This window comes from Aphelocoma coerulescens, chromosome 1A (assembly GCF_041296385.1).
Source record: "Aphelocoma coerulescens isolate FSJ_1873_10779 chromosome 1A, UR_Acoe_1.0, whole genome shotgun sequence".
In the NCBI taxonomy this organism is placed as follows: Eukaryota; Metazoa; Chordata; class Aves; order Passeriformes; family Corvidae; genus Aphelocoma; species Aphelocoma coerulescens.
Window position 1 is genome coordinate 24,058,020 of NC_091014.1, and position 15,719 is coordinate 24,073,738.

The window sequence follows — 15,719 nt, forward strand, 5'->3', positions numbered from 1 at the left end:
TCCAGCACATCCACACTCTCTCACAATAAAATTCTGAAGTCTTAAACATCTGCCTCAAAAAAGCCCCCCAAAAGTACCACTAAATTAAAATTGTGCAACTTTTCTGTCAAGTATTTCATCTCTTGAAAAAGATATGGTATATTGCACAAGAAGTTTACTTAGGAATGTTTTAACTTTGATTAAAAGAAGAAAATCCCTCAAGAAGCTGTTTTCCAATATCTTTTTTTGATTTTTATCTGTAGCTCAATAGTATGAAGAACACTAGGCTATTGGATCAGGAAAGGTATAGCACAATGGTGACAGTTATCAGGAGTATCAGGAGGGTTTTTGAGTTGTGACAACATACTTCCTAGAAAAAAAAATCATACAGCAACAAGAGGTCATGGAAATTACCTCATCTGATCAGGCGACCAACCAGCAACATTCAGGGAATTCAGGGTTTGGTACAGGTACTGAAACACAGGGATCTAGGGCCGCTTGGATGCATGAAGGTGCAGTATGCACAGTCCCAGTCTCTTTGGGGATCAGCAGCTTGAAGGAAGGTGTGATACTGAGCTTCTGATGTGATAAGAAGTTAATATTGAGGCAATTGATACCTGTTCCCTTTCTTTTTGTATCCTTTTCATGTGGCAGTTCCTAGTAGGTTCCTTGATCCTTTTCTAAAGTGATTTCATTGCTAAAAATGCAGTAGTTGGGAACTTCCCTGCTGAAGCTTTTCCTTTCCTTGGAGGAACTCAAACTAAGAGGTCAGAGTGAGTGGAAGCATTCCTCAGCTATTCTCCCAGCAGAGCCTGATATGGCCAGGAAAAAGCTTGTGCCTTTGTACCCCACTGAGATCAATAAAGAGAAAGCTGACTAAGGGGTAGGGACCACCTTGAGATATCAAGATAGCCACTTATTTAAATTTTTAAGCCTTTTCGGGTTCTTCTTAGGTTTTGGTTTGGCTGTTTTGTTTTTTTTTTCGTTTTTTTTTTTTGCTGTTGTATGTGCCATCCATGAAGAAAACAGAGCCTCACAGGGAATGTTCCCTCACAGGGAAGAAGAAAATAATGGGAAATCCCTAAAACACAGGAGGAATGATTCCACAGGGAAGCACAGGCACTATTTTTATTACAATCTATTAGTGGTATGAACTGAAGATGTTGCAGCTCTCCCAAGGTATTTTATAAATCAAGGCATCCTACAGGACTGTAGTGAGTTTGCATGACAAGCTTTTAGTACTGGGGGGAGCTATAGGGGTGGTTTCTGTGAAATGCTGCCAGAAGGTTCCTCCATGTCCAACAGAACCAATGCCAGCCAGATCCAAGGTGGACCAGCCACTGGTCAAGACTGAACCAATCAGAGATGGTGGTAGTGCCTCTAGGATAACAGAGTAAAGAAGAATTTAAAATACTTATTGTGCAGAAGTAATTGTGACCAGAGAAGAGCAGAGTGAGAATATGTGAGATGAACAACTGTGCAGACACCAATGTCAGTGGAGAAGGAGGGAGAGGAGATGCTCTAGGTGCTAGAGCAGAGATTCCCATGCAAACCATGGTGCAGACCGTGGTGTGACAGGCTGTGCCCCTGCAGACTATGGAGGTCCATGGTGGAGCAGATATCCATCCAGAGCCCATGGGGGAACCCCATGTTGGAGCAGCTGGATGCCTGAGAGGAGGCTGTGACCCCATGGGAAGCTTGTGCTGGAACAGGCTTCTGGCAGGACCTGAGAACCTCTGGAGAGAGGAGTCCATGCGGGAGGAGGTTGTTGGCAGGACTTGTGACTCCACAGGGGACCCACACTGGAGCAGTCTGTTCTGGAAGGATTGCACCCTGTGGAAAGGGGCGCATGCCAGAGCAGTTAACAAAAAACTGCAGTCTGGGGAAGGACTCACACTGGAGAAGTTTGATAATGACTGTCTCCTGTGGGACAGATGTCATGCTGGAGCAGTAATACGGACTCCTCTCCCTGAAGAGGAAGCAGCAGCAGAAATAACATGTGATGAACTGGCAGTAACCCCCATTCCCCATCTCCGTGCACCACTGGGGAGGAGGCAGAAAATCAAGAACAAAGTTAAACGCAGGGAAGGAGGGAAGAATGGGAAGAAGTGTGTTTTTAAGGTCTATTTTACTTATTATCCTACTCTGATTTTGATTGGTAATAAATTCAACTAATTTCCCTAAGTCAAGTCTGTTTTGCCAATGGCAGTTATCAGCGAGTGACCTCTTCCTGACCTTATCTTGACCCACAAGCCTTTCATTAGATTTTTTTCTCCCCTGCCAAATTGAGGAGGGGAGTGATAGGGTGGCTTTGGTGGGCCTGGGTCAAGCCTGGGTCAACCCACCACAAAGACATACGAGGAGCAGACATAAATAAAATAGACAATTCTAATGGAAAATAAGACAGTTTCTCAGATCTGGAACAGAGATACCGGTTTCATTCAGAAACTCTCAAATCATAGATTCACAGAATGTCCAGAGTTGGAAGATACACATAAGGATTATCAAGTTCAGCTACTGGCACAGGACAGCCCCAAGAGTCACACCATGTGTCTGAGAGCATCGTCCCAACACTCCTTGAACTCTGTCAGGCTAGTGCTGTGACCACTTCCCCGGGGAGCTTGCTCCAGTGACCAACCACCCTCTGGGTGAAAAACCTGCTCCTAATATCTAGCCCAAATCCTGTCTGACACAGCTTCATGCCATCAAAGGAAAAATGCTGGCCAGAACACTGGCCACAGGTTAAGTGAATTACACTTAATCACAGACCTTTAAACCAAATGCCCTAGAAAAGACAGCATCTCTTCGTCAGGCTCAACATTGTGTAAGTGAAGGTGGCTCTATTCTGCAATGACTTTCAGAAGAAATTTTCCCCTTTTTAATGGGATTAGACAGAGGAGGCAATGCATTCCTTAGAGACAAAGGAATAACAGAATGACAGGCTGAGACTACAGTCCACCTGTACCACATATTACTCAAATTCTCTACTGAAGTCCACAGGACTTCTGCATATGGTGGCTCATTGTCATGGCTGTTTCACTTTTCATGCCATGCTCAGACACTAAGCCACTCACAACTGCTCCTTCTTAAATAAACTCCAGAAGCCTTTGATCTGTTTTCTACAAGGCTTCCCAGCAGATATTGGCATCTACTTTATTTTTCAGACAACACCAATGGAATGAGATTTATGAATAACTTCTGTCTGAGGCATTCTGGTTGCAAACAGCTGAGTACATGCCACGCAATGGAAGACTTAGGATCAGCAACAGAAGTTTGTTTCTCTCCTAAAACTTCTACATTTTTCAAGGTGAGAACCACTGCTAATGTGACCAACACATGAAGACTGACAGTTTTACACTGAAGATCCAACTGTGGGTGACACTAATTTGGAAAATTTTTGACCAGATTAATGTGCAACACATCTTCAGGTGATGCTTAAAGAGGAGTTTTAAAATTTATGCATTTTATTACAAAGTACAGGCATTAGCTTCAGAGCATCAGGTATCTGAGTTTGCAGTATCAGTCACAAAAAGAAAAATACTAAAAGCACCAGGGGAAAAATCTCAGGTTGTAAAATGAAAAGCTACAGCACTGATTACTGCCAGTAACATACTGCTGCACTTCATACAGAGCTGTACATGTAAATGAACAGTTTGAGATAACTGGAAAATATGCTTGATTCAACAGAATTAAATGAGAAACAGAACTATGTTTAATCATAACTATATGAACAAAAATCTAAGTAAATAAATATACCAAAAGTATTGCAAAACAGACCACAATAACTCTTTATAAAGAGATCTAATACTGCAAAACCTAGGGATCCAGACATAGCATGAGAGAAATGGTTTTGTCTTCTTTGATACACAGTGAAATATGCTCCTAACCAATGTTTCTCAGCAAATAGGTTGACTGTCTTTAGCAAAAAGGCAAGGACTCATTTCAAGAGTGGTAGTATATGTAAAAGCAGTTAAATGACCTTCAAGACTCCATTTAAAGTTCAAGCTCATTTTCTTCCAGTAACTAGCCAGACCCCAGGACACCCTTGCTGAGGTACTCATGTATTCCATCCTGTTTTCTGCAATGCATCCCACCTTTTCTCTATGAATTCAGCTTTAACTGGTCACTATTTTCATTGCAACATCCTGCAACTAATTTAGGCAGATTATTATAAATGTTTATATTTATTTCAATTTGATCAAATAAAAATAGATCACTGGGTAAGATTTTCATTCATAATTCCTAAGTTAACAAGCATCTGTAATGGCTGGAGGTTCTTATCCTAAAAGGAACAAAGCTGGACTTGATGCTGACCTGACTGCAACTACTCTGATGAGACTGATTTAAATTCCTTCCTTGTTTATATCTACACACTCTAGCCCTGAAAAAAATCAGAAACACTTATTGTCCACCAACATTCCACACTCTTTTATGTTGCATTTTGTTTAGTAAACACCTAACTTGACAACATTCATCACACAGGCAGTTTGTTTTATTTGTGCAGCTAATCAAAATAGGTTGAAAGCACAAACACACAAGTATTAAATGGCCTGAATTCCAGATGGCTTGTTTTCTCCATAAAGTAACAGTATCTGCTGAGATGATCATGGTACTGTAGTTCTTTCTCCTTACCAAAAGCATGCAGTAGGAAGTTTTCCTCTGCTCTTTTGTCATCTTCTTTGCTGCTCTCTTATTTCATGACCTCTGAGTTAATCCTTCTATTCTTCCTATTAGCGAGTTTAAGCAGGCAAACTTCAAACAGACTAGTGATGGGTCACAAGGTTTAATGGGCATGTAGATAATCATCTAAATTACGTTTCTGCAGCTGATGGGCCAGACAGGCTTAGAGAGTAACTTTACCAGCTTTCACTGTTAATCAGCAAAGATTGTGTGTCTCAGTATGTATCTGCCTTGCCTGCCTCCCCGAGGGCCCGGGTCATACTGACTGATTAACAAAGGCAGCTGCATTAGCTTTCTTCTCGTGAAAAGTGTGGCATGGAGGCCCAAATGACTTGAAAGGCAAATGTGACCACAGCTCAAACACCAAGCACTCTCTTCTCATCACAGTGGAATTGCTGGCCCTCCTCTTGCAGGTTATGATACTCGGCACAACAGTTGTTGCCAATTTTCATGATCTGTTAACACTTAGAAAGCCTTATGCTCAAGGCTCTTCTTTCAAATCCATTGTGGTATCATCAAGGGGAAAGTTCAACAGGCTATTTCACATTTTCAGATGAATTTGAGAGCACTGTATGAGGTGAACCAAAAAGAATACACCAATTGAACTGTCAATAATGAATGCCCTGGATTTCAGCTTTGAAACACAAACTGTAGAGGGCCACGTAAAGAGAATAACAGTTCTCTGTAGGATACAGACAATTTTACAACCACAGAAATAGCAACGGATCTATACTGTGAACCTGCTTTTCTCAGCAAAGAAAAGTATATAAAATCTGAGTCTCCTCTTTGTCATATATTGGAGATTGTGTTTTATATAAGTGATTGTGTTTTATACCTACCCTGATTCCAAAAGGAACAAGAGCAGTGGTGGATTGGCTTCCTGACTTTGGCAGAAGTTTTTCTTTCAGGTGTTGGACTTATCTTGCATAGTAAATACTTTTCAATGACTCATTTTACTGCTCTTTATCAAGTTGTTAAATAAGCACAAAATCAGACCAATTAAACTATGATTATCCCTGCAAGAAACTTGTACCATCTTACTTGGGAGGAACATAGGCCAAAACCAGCAGTCTTTAGAACAGTAGAACCTTCTTCATACATTTACAGCTCTATATGGAAAAGAATCTGACAAGCCAGCTAGGATTCTATTTTGGATCTCAATTAAGAACATTCTACAAGAAGAAACTACTGAGGAACAAAGTAAAATAATCTAGAACACTGACTTCCTTATTTGTCTCTTGAACTTTAAGTTGGATTCTGAGTTTCCGTAAGTTTTTCGAGATGAAACTATAAAGCATCTAGATTTCTGTGACCTAGGTATAACCACTTCTCACTGATGTTAGAGACATACATGAATTAAGCTAAATACTTCTATAATTCTACAGTCCATGAAGTATGCCATTTCTCAAACCTTTTAACAAGGGTGACCAAATTTCCCACTTTTATCATGGACAGGCCCAGAAGTCAAGGACTGCCCCATATTGCAATAAAATCTTCAGGTCTCAGTTTTGTATTCACTGAGATATGGAATTATCCCATTTTCCATCTTTTGTGTGGTAGCCTGAGTAAGTTACTGACTCCTAGAGCCACAGGATCCACAGCTCTTTCAAAGAGAACAAAAATGGTCAAACCTCTATACCAGATCATGAGACCCACAGCAGGATTTTGGTCATGTCACATCTTCTTTACCAAAATAGCGCACAGGGAAAACAACCTGCATTTCAAATATGCATTGTGACTGTATAGCTGGAAGAGGTGACAGCCTTTATGCAGTGCAGCAATAAATCACTTCGCTCTTCATTGTTCTATTGCACCATTTGGCTGAATTGCAGAATTATCCTTTTGCTTTAACTTTACCAAATTAGAATTTTAAGACTGTCATTAAAAGTCCAGACAAATTGCTATGAAGACTTATGATGTCATTACTATGACTCATTAGACTTCCTTTTATATCTTCATTAACAACCTATACCCTCTACTTCACTTTACAGCTTTTCAATGCCTAAATGCCACCAATAATTTCCACTAGCACCAAAAACTGAGATGATCAAAGATCAGCTATTGTTTCTGGAGATGCAATAGGAGGCATACTCTTTTCTGCACACTCATTTTTTGATCCTACATCTGAAGGTAAGTCTAGTTAGGTTAGATAAAAATCACATGGAAGTCAAAGGGAATCTTTTCCCTGTTCAATGGGCTTGAATTAAGGGTATTTTTCTCTACTGTTATACACACCACAAAATTGGGCACAGAAGCTTTTACTAAATCCAAATTACAGTCTACTTGGAGAGTGCCAGAACTGGAAGAGGTGAGGTGTACAATTGTATAACTAAGGAACATGCAACTTCTGTGTGCCCCAAACGTGACTCTGGACAGTTTTACTGTATACCCCTCATGATATGTCTGTGAGCATGACTGAAAGCCTTGCAGAGTAATAAGCTCATGTACCAGAAACTGTGATATTCCATTAACACGTAGCTGGAATGGCCTGGGTGCCATGTAGCAGAGGCACCTTGTTTGCTCCTTGTACTTAGACCAGCTTGCACACAGTCAGCACAAACAGCCCCCTCACTCTACTGTCACATTAGCCTTTTAACAAGTACCACCATTCACCAAAAAATGTTAACAAGGCACCACAGAGCCCTGGTGTATCACACAAACCTATTGAAGTTTAACCTTAACAATAACTTTTCACTTTTTACTTTTCAGTAAAAACTGCAGTGACCACTTATGAAAACCCCACAGATTTACCCTCAACATACTTTGCAAATACTTCACCCACATGCCTGTACTGATTTGTCTGTGATTTATAAACTGCCAGTCTGATCAGGGCTGTAATACTTTGTGTGCTGTCATACAGTGCAAGTGATTTCTAATTAATGAACTTTCTCTTCATGAATCAGGTACATTGACAGAATGCAAACACTGTCACAGCTGTTTACCCAAAACGTAAACTAAATATTTCAGTGAGGCTTCAGAAACTTTGGTTGACCCCTTCTTCTTCCCCACCCTCTTCAATTATTGTACTTTTAAATGTTATTGGATTTTCTGGAACATGTAAAGGAGAACTGCTTAACTCAAACTTTGAAGTTTTCATACTTAATGTGGCTCATTCAAAGACCTGTAAGGCTTTATGCTTTACTGAGGAGTTAATTTTTAAATCCTGACATTGTATAGTTGAAAATGGAAGCATCAAAAAATTACAGGCTTCACTCTACCTTGCTAATTTAGCCTAGTTAATGTAGGCAATGCAAATCCTGACCCAGCATGGTGATTGAGACAGCTAAGCTAGGTTCCCCATGTAATCATGGAAAAAAACAGCTGGTAGAGGGAGGCAGAGTCCTCAAGTACATCTTCTGTTCCTCTCCAGAGATCTCAGATGCCTTCACAAGGTAATATCATCAGTACAACAGAGGGCACAACTCAAGAGGACCTGCCTCTGCCTGCCCAGCATCCAGCTCCAGCAGTGCCCTTCTGTAGGTAGGAGCAGCCAGAAGGAAGCAACTCATCTAGTCAGGCTGGGCCAGGAACCCCCAAACACCTTCTCTCTTGGCTGGCCTCAGGCTGAGGTGATTCAAGCATGTGGCTCCCTCTAACACCTAAAGGACCATCAGATCATCAAGCTGTAGTTCTCTGCCTGAACTGCACCACAATGCAGCAATGCATAGAGGAATTACTGTGTAGGGCAGAGAGAGGAAGCAAGAATAAGCAGAAAATAGTCTGTGCTATGAGGAATCTTTTGCAAAAGTTACTGCTACCAGTTCTCTAGCAAAATGTAATTGATTCCAGCGGTGTTACTGGACCTGTATTATCTTAAAAACATCAAAAATAAGAGCAAAGAAGGACATAACTGAAAATCTAAATATGTGGGATGATTGCCTGATAACTTAGCACAAACAAAAAACCACATAGCTGACACGAATTATATAAAATAGGTTTTCTGATAAACTTTTCCAGAGAACAGTGTTCTCCCAGGAGCAGAATTGCCTACCCAGCATTTACTGTCATCTGTCTCCTTTCACAGCCACCCACAATGATTTGCTGCTATTATTTAAAAAGACATTTTAATCCTTTAGTTAAAGGCAAGGAATCAGAAAAACCTGGATCTCTTCCAGTGTACTAACAGTCTGTCATGGGCTCAGAGATAGCAGTGTATCTACAGAATCTGCACCCACAGCACTGTATCTGCCACAGTATCTCCCCGTCCTGCAGCACAGCAGGGAGCAGCTGAATGTCCAACCATACACCCCACTACCACCAGTGGGATTTTGTTCACCATTTGCAATCATACAGGTCACGATTTAATTCCCTGACCTTTTTAGTCATGCAATTATGAGTTTCTCCTTGGAGAGTTTATGGGCAGATCTTCATCTTCTCTATCTTTCATGTGTCATGCACACTCATGGGATGACATCAGTAATTGTATGAAAGGGGAGAATGACCTGAGCACACAAAAGAATGGAATTGCTCTGTCAGGTGATTGAATTTTATCTTTTATGGTTTTGTTCATCACATAATTATATACTAACGACCTTTTTCTGTGGCAGCATAATAGCAAAATCTCCATTCAAGTCAGGAGTCACATAACTGAGTATCTAGGAGGGTGGGATACTCCTAGTAAGACTGTGCTAAATTGCAAACACATAAAAGAAGAAAAGAATGGTAGGAGATACTAAATTTTCCACTGCTGAGGTAGGAGATGCTACAAACAACTCTAGTTCTGTCAACAAATTCAGTGGTGCTGAAGAATGATACCACTCCTGACTTAAGAAGTTCTTATCCACAAGAGTGCCAACCAAGGAAAGAAAGCTGCCTATAAAATTCTCAATACTCAAGGGCTAATTATTATAGCAACTTAAAACTTTTTCCGGCTAATGATTACGAACCAAATTTGTCTGTTGGTGTCATCCCAGTCACTATTGGCTTATAACTGTTGGATCTTTGAATCAGTATTCATATGGATTCAAAGCACGGGTGACAATTTATCCGCTGGTGATCTGTGTCACACACAATTTCCTAAGTACAGTGCATCTTCATAATGACAAATGTAGCTGCTGCTACATGGAAACATCCGCTCTCTTCAGTCTCTGCCTGAAACTTCTGGAAACATTTCCTGGAGGATATCTGGTATTAATCTTGAATCATATGCTTAACAGGAAACTTAGCTACATAGAGAAGACTAAGCACAATTAATATAAAATCAGCAAAGCTTAAGCAAAATACTGTAAACTGGAAGACTATAAACTTTTCTCTGGGCAGCTGGAGCCAACATGAACTTGATCCTTAAAGTTTGGGCTCTGTAATGTGGCATCCCCAAAGTATTGGAGAGTAGGATGATGGTCCTAGTCAGGCACAGCCTACTGGAGATCGAGAATAAAATGATAATTTTTTATTCCATGCTCAGAGCACAAGATGCCTAAATAGAAGCACACAAAAACTCATTCTTTTGCTGTTTCTTCCCATTTTATGCCATAGTTGTGCCCGTTTGCTCTCTGTGGCGTCTTCAGAGTCCAGCAGATGTCTCACAGTGAGCACTGATGATGGGAACTCATGACCACCAGATGATAGTGCAGACTGTCTATGAAGTTAACTTTGTAGGTGAAAGATGGGCCTGACTTCTATAGAAAGCCCAGAGCATTATACTAATTCCTTCAAATGATGGATATATGCTCTGCTGAATTTTTGAGAGCTTTCCTTAAAGCAGCAGATACTGGCCACTGATGAAGATGTCAGCCTAGCAGCCACATCCTGATTCTGAGATCCAAAAGGAGTTCAGCACAGAACTGCATAAATATAAAGAATATCCATCACAATGGTTAATTGTTCCTCTGACTCATCTACAGAGCAATGCTTTAAATCGTCACAAAAATCTTCGGTATAATTAAGAAAATGTGGTAAGCTTTCTCTCCCCAGTTGTATAGATGCTGACAAAGACAGAACATGCTGACTCTACAAAGTTTTCTCTGAGATCACACACAAATTAACCCTCTACTTGAAAATTAGCTAAGTATATTTATTATACATCTCTCCCTTCTATATCATCTTAAATATACTTTTATAGAAGCACCAAGTTGTGTTATTCAACTTAGGTGTTTGTTCAGCTTATACTTACAGTGAATGGTGATCATACATCCCTTGATTTTTAAATACTTTAAAACACCTTCAAGCAGTTTTATAGATTATCCTAAGATGTTGTTTAACCGAGATATTTAGGAAAATTACTAACAAATTCAGCAGTTTTATGCAAGTGAATTCACAAGCATTGCCTGGCATATATAGTGAAAGAGAATTCATCTGTAAGTTTCTGTCAGGACAGGTACTCAGTATAATCTGGAATTGCTCCCCTGAAATTAATTGAACCATGCTGACAGACAGCAGTTGAAGATGTAAGACCTCAGCCTTCTTTTTATGGCAGTCTCTCTCTCCTAGCTCTCTATTTTGTGGTTTTCACCTGAACTGCTGACAATTTAACATGTGTTCAGTTTGCTACATATTTGTTCCTCATGGCTATGCAAGCCTTGCTTTGTTTTTCCTGGGAAGTGGGTTGCAGTCACACAGAACCAAAATAATTTATAGATTAATAGCAATGCAAAGTACTTCTAGTGTTTTTGTGTGTTTCCACCCATAAATCACTTCTACAATTTTTGAACATGAAGCTCCTGCTCATTCAAAACCAGCAAGAGCTTTAAACCCAATTTCAATGTGCATTTCTTTAATGAAGAAAGAAAAAGCTGCCTGCAACAGCACCCACAAACCCTCCTTCTGTGCTCAGCTGCTCATTTCTGCCCCTGCACTTACCCCTTCCCCTGTGCTCACACAGAGAGAATGAGAACCTTATCCCAGAAACTAGCTTGTTTAAAAAAAAGGGTTTTACCATCTGGTTCATGAGTAGCTGCAGGCAGGGAAAGGGATGCTTAAGTTGGCATTGCTCCTGGAAAACATGATTGTCATACTGTGCTCTCACCAGTGTTTCTGAGGAAAATTTAGATTTGGCTCTTTCAAATCAAATGAGTGAGCTTTCTGGTTGTCCTAGCCACTCCCTTCTTGAAACGAGTTAGCATTCTGGACTGCACAATAGTCAAAATATCTAACAGTTATACCAATACAAATTTCAAATCCTAAAACCTTTAAATCAAATAGTCCTTACTGAATCAAAACTTCCTCTTTTGAATAACAACAACAACAATAACAAAAAAGAACTCAAACTATTTTTTTGAAGTCTGGGGGATTTTTATGTTTTTTTTCTGAAGAATTCAAAACCACTGAAAAAAATTCTCACCAGCTCTGTATCTGACAAGGTGGAAGAATGCAATGCATGATTGCTCCTATAATGGATATTCTTTTTTTCTCTGAAAGGGAAGTAAGCTAACTTTGCAAATAAGATACAGTCTGGTTGCTGATATAATTAGACTGTATATTCAGTTCCAGATATGCACTTTCCATGCCTTTTCAAGCAAGACACTCAAGCTCAGAACTGCCAAAAGGGTCAGTTGCTGCTACAATAACCACTGCAAAACCTAAGAGTCTTTCACAGCATCCACAATGTCCTTAGGACAGAAGAGATGGGTGGTTTGTAATAGGGTCACACTGAATCTAATGAAGCTAATGAGAAATCCAGAAGAGACTAATGTATTTCCAGCTCGTCCTACTACAGGACAAGTTCTTTGTTTCTCTCCTAAGTTGTTGGGGGGTTTTCTTGACATTATTTAATATTTGTGAGGTTCTCAGAAATCTTTGCATGAAAGTACTAGGCAAAGACTTAATACCCATTTCTATAACTGACAGTTTTTACTTCTACTGTCTGGTATGAAAAGCTTTGCAATGGCAACAGCACACAGATTAAAATGAAGTAAAACCATTTTATTTTCCTTTGGAAATGTGTAACTTAAGCTGAAAAAAAAAAGTATTCTCATATATTCCTGAGGATATGAATGAAATTTCTTCCTTTTTTTTTTTTTTTTTTTTTTTTTTAAGGCTTCTTCCTTTTTAAAGAGTTTTTTCATCTCTACCCCAAAAAGTCTATAGTAAAGTTAAATACAGTTAATAAGCTAGGCTTAGGTCTTAATTGCTTTTCGATCAATGGAAGTTGAGTCGACAGAGAAATCAACATGTTGTTGCTAGCATCTTGATTCCAGCTGCATTGTGGCCATTTAGTGCTACACAGTCAGCAATGCAATGCCAGTATCTCATCTCATCTCATCTCATAAACTCTCTTGGGCTTCTTAAGCTATCTGGGGTCTAGAAAAGAATATGATAAAAGGACTTGCAAAAATACAAGAGATAATAGTACATAAGTATAAGATGTTCTACAAAAATCAGGAAAGTTTTTGAAGCTGTTCTGTAAGTTCATTCTCTCAGACATCAGAAAGGTATAGGACAGCCTGAACATCAGCCCACTGCACTGCACTGATTTTGGAATCAAATGTACAAATGCACAAAAGAAAATGACAGAGAATGAAACACACTATGCTATAAAAATAGCATTAGCTGTCCATTGCTCACAATATAAATGCAAATCCAAATAAATAACTGTATTACTAAAATACAACATCAACAACAAACCAAACCCAAACTCACCCACAACCAACTAACCAACAACCATCCAACCAACCAAACAAAACAAGCCATGTGGCAACAGAACACTGTAGGTACAAACAGGTACAGAAGTCCACAGGGTCAAAAGGTTCCCTAACCACATCAGCAGTTACTCACCATGATTGCAACTAGGCAAATATTAACAATCAAAGAGGTATCATCCACACATTTCAAGTGAGTCATAGATAAATCTGTTTGCATTTTAAAGATAATGGGCAGTGCAAGAATGTATAAAATATTTTGTCCTTTACACTAGTATGTACATAGTCTGGGATCTTTCACTTGACAGTGATGCTGATAACTCTGTCTTAAGAGCTCACTGTTTTTTCTGCTGACTGCCTTGGATTCTGACTATCTTCATATCACAGCTTCAGAGGTGATAATGAAATGGCACCACTTCTTTCAAGGATACTTAATTTGAATATTGTCAGCAATTGCACAAAATTAAGCTCAAGCACAAATCAATAACCTCTCCATTTGCAGTCCAAACAATACTGCAAAATGCGGAACACAGAATGGAAGGCAACGAAATCTGCTGAAGGTGCTATTGTGAGATGACAGTTTATCCTATACTAATTTGGTTTTAATGGGGATATTATAGTTGGTATCAAAAAGTACAGGAGACAATATTTTTTCCCTTTTTAGGGCTTGCAAGGCTTGGAACCACACACTTCTCAACTCAATACCTTGAAATTAATCCAGGATTATTCAGCTTAATGAGAATTTTTAGACTGCTGGAAACCACATCCCACACTCTTTCTTTTTATTGTAAGCTTCCTTATAGTATCATCTTGCAGTGAAACCTGAATATCCTACTGGGATTAAACATAAAGGAAAGTTGGGAAAAAAAGTTTCTGGATTAGAATTTTAACTGAAGCCTTCTATGAGAAAGACCACACCACTATCAGTGGCCTTTTTCTCCTTGTGTGTGATCCCACTTGTGCCTAGTCAAGTGTCCAAAGTAGTCTCCATCAGTTCATGCTGTATTTATCCTTTTGCTCCTAAAACAGGTGTCTCATTACTAAGAGAACAAGTATTCATGCCACTGATGGGAGTGTATCAACTCGCTCTGCAAGAGTGCATAATTTTCTCTGGTATGAAGAGCAAAATGTAATGATGTTGTTTAAGACCTGAGTTTTGTATTGATAAAAAACATCATTCTAAGCAAAAGACAATACATTCTATTCTAGCAAATAGGAAAAAATGCAAGCTTCTAAATGTTTTAGAATGCCATTTCTATCTCCAGCTCCAGCCTTTGTTTGTTTTTTAAAGGCACTCTCTGATAAGTTTGCCTCTAACATATCTAAAACTTGTTTTAGAATCTCATACTGTATCTTCACAGTGCTTATTAGATACCACAAGAATGCTTTTCATCTCATTTTTACTCTAAACTCCTGAAGTCAACCCTAGCTCTGAACAACTGTATTAATTAAAAAGCAGTTATTCACAGAGGAGCACAAAACCAAGCTCAATCAAAAGAAATTCTAAAACACTTTTCATTTTTATCAGTCTAGATCTCTTTGCCTTCACAGGGCTTCAAAGATTCATACTCAATCTCATAAATGCTATCATAAAACATTAACAACAGTGTAAACTCTGGTGTGGGAAGACATTTTTGAGGTTGAATTCCTGTTCCTACACTCAGATACATGCCCCAAATAAGGAAACAAAAAGAGCTTTCCTCACATCATTCCATCCAGTGTGTTCTAGTAATATAATTCTAGTTCAACTTACTGCTGTTCTCCTTTTCATATTAAGTCATGCTTAAGATGTCAAGCAGGTTGCTGTACACCTGAACCGAAATCTCAGGTATTATATGTGTTTATTTTTATTTTACTGTAGCAACTACTAGATGTAGGGTTGAGTCAGTACAAATAGTAAGAATATGGTCCTTGACCTTTTGAGCTTGTAAGAGAAGTCTAAGAGAAGAGAAAGAATAGGTGGTGGGCCAGACAACACCATAATCAGGTACTCAGGTCAGCAGTCAGTACACTATGACTACTACATACATATTTTCTGGCAGTCCTGATTTGAAGATTGAGATAATTTTTGTCAACACAGAATTTGCTATCAACATTTATAATCTCTTTGGCTCCTGTTTTAAGCTCTAGTGCTCACATCTCCACAAGAAAAACAAAATCCCTCTTGATCTGCCTCATCATATAAAATGCTCTGCCTTCTATGATCCTGGTCTCCTGACCTCTTCTGCACTACATAGAAAGAAACCAGGGAAAGGAAGCAAGTTTTGCTAAAGGATATATTAAGATCTTCATAAAGAAGATAAATAAAGATAGGATTAGATGTTTGACATGAACATGGATGACAGTTTCAACACAACAGTTTTGAAAATTTTGCTTCCTGGTTGTAGAATTGTGACAAAATATATAACTCCCGGATGCTCTGGAATGAACCCACCAATCCTTTTAATCTGCCTAAAATTCCACAGATAAAAGCACTGCCCATGA

The 15,719-nt window shown here is 39.2% G+C and overlaps 1 protein-coding gene across 4 annotated transcripts in view; it reads right to left on the reverse strand.

The window, feature by feature from the left end:
• CPED1 (cadherin like and PC-esterase domain containing 1) overlaps nt 1-15,719 on the reverse strand; it is a 142,089-nt gene that overhangs the window by 50,100 nt on the left and 76,270 nt on the right. The window lies entirely within an intron of this gene.